The sequence below is a fragment of the Arachis ipaensis genome, chromosome B02 (genome assembly GCF_000816755.2).
Source record: "Arachis ipaensis cultivar K30076 chromosome B02, Araip1.1, whole genome shotgun sequence".
Lineage (NCBI taxonomy): Eukaryota > Viridiplantae > Streptophyta > Magnoliopsida > Fabales > Fabaceae > Arachis > Arachis ipaensis.
The window spans coordinates 68,327,947-68,333,575 of NC_029786.2; the positions used below are offsets into that span (position 1 = coordinate 68,327,947).

The 5,629-nt window shown below is 41.2% G+C and overlaps 1 pseudogene; it reads right to left on the reverse strand.

Annotated features, from left to right (window-relative positions):
- The window catches only part of LOC107625408, a 39,895-nt pseudogene that overhangs the window by 13,507 nt on the left and 20,759 nt on the right, over nt 1-5,629 (reverse strand).

The window sequence follows — 5,629 nt, forward strand, 5'->3', positions numbered from 1 at the left end:
ATGAACAACATATTTAACAATTAAAACCTAAACTTAACATCAATAACCTCTTAATTTTTATGTTTTATTTTTCAATATTTTAAATTATAGTTGAGTATTAATTTTATCTGTGGATATTCAATTTGGTCCAACCTGTTTAGATAGGATCGACAACTTGACCCGCAGCGAATCAGTTTGAAAGCAGAGCAGGTTAAGTTATTGATAGGATCGGGTGCGAGTTTAAGTCTAACTCTATCCGATTTATTTGTACCCTAATATATTATAATATGTAGTTAAAATTTTATACATGTATAATAAAGTTGATGGAAATTGAATCCACATCTTTTCTATTTTATAATTTTATACATGTATAATTAAGTTGACCGATTAATAAATATTTATGTTATTTGTAATTTTATCATCAATTTCATTATGTTACTTTTAATTTTAACGTGGGCTTAATTTTATTTTCTATTTTATTTGTATTTTATAAAATATGAAATAATTAGATATTGTGTTTGATATAAAAAATGATTGTTACCGATAGGATTGAGTAGGATTCGGGTGAAAAATTTTAGGGTACAGGTACGATTAGTGTTTATACCCTGACCCAAGATACAAGCCAGGCCCAAAGAGCCGAAAGACCCAAATAAGAAGACGACCTGCCCGGAAACCCGACTTCCCTATAGAGGTCGGATTCGACGGATGATTTGTACTTATCCATGTAAGTAACTACTTCCTCAGATCTCTCACTTCTAGTAGAGAGATCTCAACAACCCTAAGATAAAGGGACAGTTATCCACCATCAGAAGTGGAACTACTTCAGTGGTGGTTATTGGCTCATCTCCTATAAATACCCTGACACACTCAGGTACATTTAAGTTCCAATACACTAAAATTTGCTAAGATCCTTGCTGACTTAAGAATCGGAGTATTTTGCAGGTACCACCCCCCTCCCCTCCTCCCCACAATCTTATCGCAAACAACTCAGACGACGGCCACAGGACGTGGGACAAGTTGGAACCCACTCCATTAAGGATTTGGGTCTCACTTACAAGCCCAAAGGCAACCCAGTTTCAAGTAACTCTTGGAATATTGGCACCGTTGCCGAGGATCTGAGATCTAACATTACATGGGGGACAATCAGTATGAAGACAAACGTATAGTGTCTGAATCAGATCAAGAATACCAGGACATGGTCAACAATGACCAAGCAATAGTAATACCTCCTCCAAGAATGGGGAAACCACATGATGAAGGCCCTTCCAGAGACCAACACCAATGGAGAATCCCGCCCGAGGTTCGTCTCCCTAAAGGGGAAGAACAACCTCATAGCGCTGACCTCATGGGATTGCTGCATGGGCATCATGGTTGACTCGAGTAGCTAGAGCAAGAATTAGAGCGATAGCGCGAAGCAGAGAGGAGCCTGAGGAAGGAGATCAAACGGCGAAGAGAGCTGGAGGAGAAGCTCTCAAAGCTAGAATCCAACCTTTGAAACAAGGATTCCCGCACAGCTCGGGAAGATACCCCATTGGGGGAGAAGATCCTTTCATTGAGGACATCATGCGAGCTAGAGTTCCTAGAAACTTTAAAATCCCTGACATGAATCTATACGACGGGATAACCGACCCGAAGTATCACCTCAACAATTTTAAAAGTCAGATGTATTTGGCCGATGCCTCATATGCTACTCACTGTAAGGCCTTCCCGACAACCTTGATAATAGTGGCTATGAAGTGGTTTGATAGCCTGCCACCTAGGTCGGTTACCAGTTTCGATGACCTTACGCACATATTCGTTACACAATTTTTAATCCAGAAAGATAAAGTTAAGCATGCACCTAGCCTACTCGGAGTCAAATAGGAGGTCGGAGAACTCCTGAGAGACTACATGGAGAGATTCAACAAAGCATGCTTGAAAATTCAAGACCTGCCTATTGAGGCAGTACTAATGGGACTAGTCAATGGGCTCCGAAAAGGACCCTTCTCCCAATCTATATCAAAAAGACATCCGACTTTCCTAAACGTTGTATAAGAGCGAGCTGAAAAGTAAATCAATATGAAAGAAAATGCCAGGCTACCAGAGTCGAGTTGGCGACTTGGGCACCCTCACCAGCCAAAAAAAGAGATAGGGAGCCCAAGAAGAAAGAAGAAGTCAGATTTGAGAAACCCAGAAGGTACCACAATTATACTCCATTACAAGTTTCTCTCATGGATGTTTAGAGAAAAATTTATCACACTGAGAAGCTCCCTCCCCTGCGTCCAATTAAAAACTAAAAGGGCAAGTATTGTGAGTACCACAAGCTGTATGGTCACTCAACAAATGATTGTTATGACCTAAACTATGTGATAGAAAAACTGACTAGGGAAGGTCGGATGGATAAATATCTCAAGGAAAGGTCAGACAATCATGGAACAAGAAAAAGAGATGATGAATATGCCGGATGAAGAGGTCAACCCCACAGACTCCGAAACGAGATATCCACATGATAGTAAGAGGATTTGTCAAAGGAGGACTAACCAAGTCATCTCGGAAGAGGCATTTGAAGGAGGTATACCAAGTCGGGAAAGATAGCCCCAACCTCCTTATAATATCTTTCACAGAAGAAGACGCACAAGGAATTGTGCCCGGGCATGATGACCCAGTAGTCATCACCATGATACTAGCCAATGCCCACCTACATAGGACCTTGGTAGATCAGGCAAACTCAGTAGACATACTTTTCAAGCCGGCATTCGACAAGTTAGGGCTAGAGAAAAAAGAGCTAAATTCTACCCGGATACTCTTTTCGGGCTAGGAGATACTCCAATCAAACCCTTGGGGTTTAGAACAATTCTAAATCGGTTGGGAGCCGTGGTCTCTACTCCTCACTTCTGTATGAAGTTTCCAACAGAGGACGGAATTACCACCATTAAGGGAGACCAAAAGCTGGCGAGGAAATGTTACAATGAAAGCTTGACTTTACGAGAAAAGGGCAAAGAAGTCAATACAAATGAACTTAGAGGAGTTCGAGTAAAGGAAGAACTACGGCCACAGCCTGAAGGAAGGACGGAGGTAGTCCAGATCGCAAAAGAGGTCGAAAAGGACACTAACATAGGAGCCAATATGAGAACGGAGTTAAAAAATGACCTCATAAAACTCCTTAACGAGAATTCCGATCTCTTTGCTTGGAAGGCTGCCGACATGCCCGGAATACACTCCGAACTCATGACACACAAGCTAGCAGTCTATCCCGGGTTCCGACCGGTCCAATAAAGAAGATGAAAGCTCAGACCAGAATGAGCTCAGGTGGTCGAAGAACAAGTATAAGCTTTGTTAGAGGCCGGATTCATCAGGAAAGTCAAATATCCGACATGACTATCGAACGTAGTGTTGGTAAAAAAGCAAAACAGGAAGTGAAGAATGTGTGTTGACTACACCGACCTCAACAAAGCATGTCCAAAGGACCCCTACCCACTTCCCAATATAGATGCTTTAGTGGATTCCAGCTCGGGATACTAGTACCTATCATCCATGGATTGCCTACTCGGGATACAATTAAATCCCGATGTATAAGTTGGATCAAGAAAAAACATCCTTCATCGCACCTAAAGCGAATTACTGTTACGTGGTTATGCCATTTGGATTAAAAAATGCAGGCGCCACATATCAAAGGCTGATGAACAAGATTTTTGCACCCCACCTTAGAATCCTAATGGAAGTGTAAGTGGACGACATGTTGGTAAAGACCAAGGAGGAGGCAAATCTCCTGACCGACCTCTCACAAGTCTTCAGTACTATAAAAAGGCATGGGATGAGACTAAATCTCGCAAAATGCACATTTGTAGTAGAGGCAAAAAAATTTTTGGGATTTATGCTCACACAGAGGGCAATTGAGGCTAACCTCGATAAGTGTAGAGCAATCCTAGAAATGAGGAGTCCGACCTACATAAAAGAAGTCCAACAGTTGAATGGCCGACTTGCAGCTTTGTCTAGATTTCTGGCAAGATCGGCCTTAAAATCCTTGCCACTTTTTTCTCTACAAAGAAAAGGGTACCAATTTGAATGGACCCCTGAATGTGAAGAAGCTTTTCAAGAATTCAAGAAGTTCTTGAGTCAGCCACCAGTCCTTACCCGGCCTAAAGGGTAAAGGACCTCATACTGTACCTAGCTGTTACTGAGAAAACAGTAGCGTCGGCACTAGTTCGAGAAGATGAGGTCGGATAGTATCCAGTTTATTTCACCAGCAAAGTCTTACAAGGACCCGAGTTGAGGTATCAAAAGATAGAAAAATTTGCATATGCTTTAATTCTGGCATCCAGGAGACTCTAACCTTATTTTCAGGCTCACATCATAAGAGTCCAAACGAACCAACCCATGAAGCAAATCCTCCAGAAAATAGACATTACAGGTTGAATGGTTCAATGGGCTATAGAATTATCCGAGTTCGACTTGAGATATGAAACTCAGACAGCAATTAAAGCCCAATGCCTTACCGACTTCCTGGCAGAATACACCGGCAACAAGAACGAAGCCTCTACGACCTGGAGCCTTTATGTAGACGGATCCTCTAATAAAGTCGGAAACGGCGCTGGCATCATCTTAGTGAGTGAAGAAGGGACTCAAATAGAAGTCTCCCTGAAATTTGAATTCCCTGCTTCCAACAACCAGGCCGAATATAAAGCCTTAATCACAGGCTTGAAACTCGCCAAAGAAGTCGGTGCGACCAAAGTAATAGTCTTCAGTGACTCCCAAATAGTAACTTATCAAATCAATAGAGTACCGGGCAAAGGATCCTAATATGAAAAGGTACTTGGAAAAAATACTTGAGCATCTTAGGCAATTTCTTGAAACCAAGGTCAGGCACATAACTCGGAAACTCAACAGCAGAACCGATGCCCTCTCTAAGTTAGCAAGTACCAAATAGAGCCGAAAGGCCCAAATAAGAAGACGACCTACTCGGAAACCCGACCTCCCTATAAAGGTCGGATTCGACAAATGATTTGTACTTATCCATGTAAGTAACTATTTCCCCGGATCTCTCACTTCTAGAAGAGAGATCTCAACAACCCTAACATAAAGGGACAGTTATCCAACATCAGAAGTGAAACTACTTCAGCGGTGGTTATTGGCTCATCTCCTATAGATACCCTGACACACTCAGGTACATTTAAGTTCCAATACACTAAAACCTGCTAAGACCCTTGTTGACTTAAGCATCGGAGTATTTTGCAGGTACAACCCCCCATCTTCACACAAACAACTTGGACAACGGCCACAGGACGTGGGACAAGTCGAAACCCGCTCTATTGAGGATTTGGACCTCACTTACAAGCCCAAGGGTAACCCAGTTTCAGGTATTTTTAACCCACAAATAAGGTAGATTAAGGTTGAACATTTTTAACTTGCAGGTAGAATAAGGTTGAGTTTTAGAGAGATTTAAACCTACATATAGGATTATGGTAAAGTCTAAACCCTACTATATCCTATCTATTACTAGTCTTATGTGTCAATGTCATCAGTTGATCATATTATGTCAAGAAATCATTGTTTCACTGCTTATCTTTCTAATCTATATTTTCATTTCTCTTCTTTCAAATATTTATTAAATATAATTTAGAGAGAATATTAATGTTATGATTAAAAGTTAAAATCAATATTCAATTGTTAA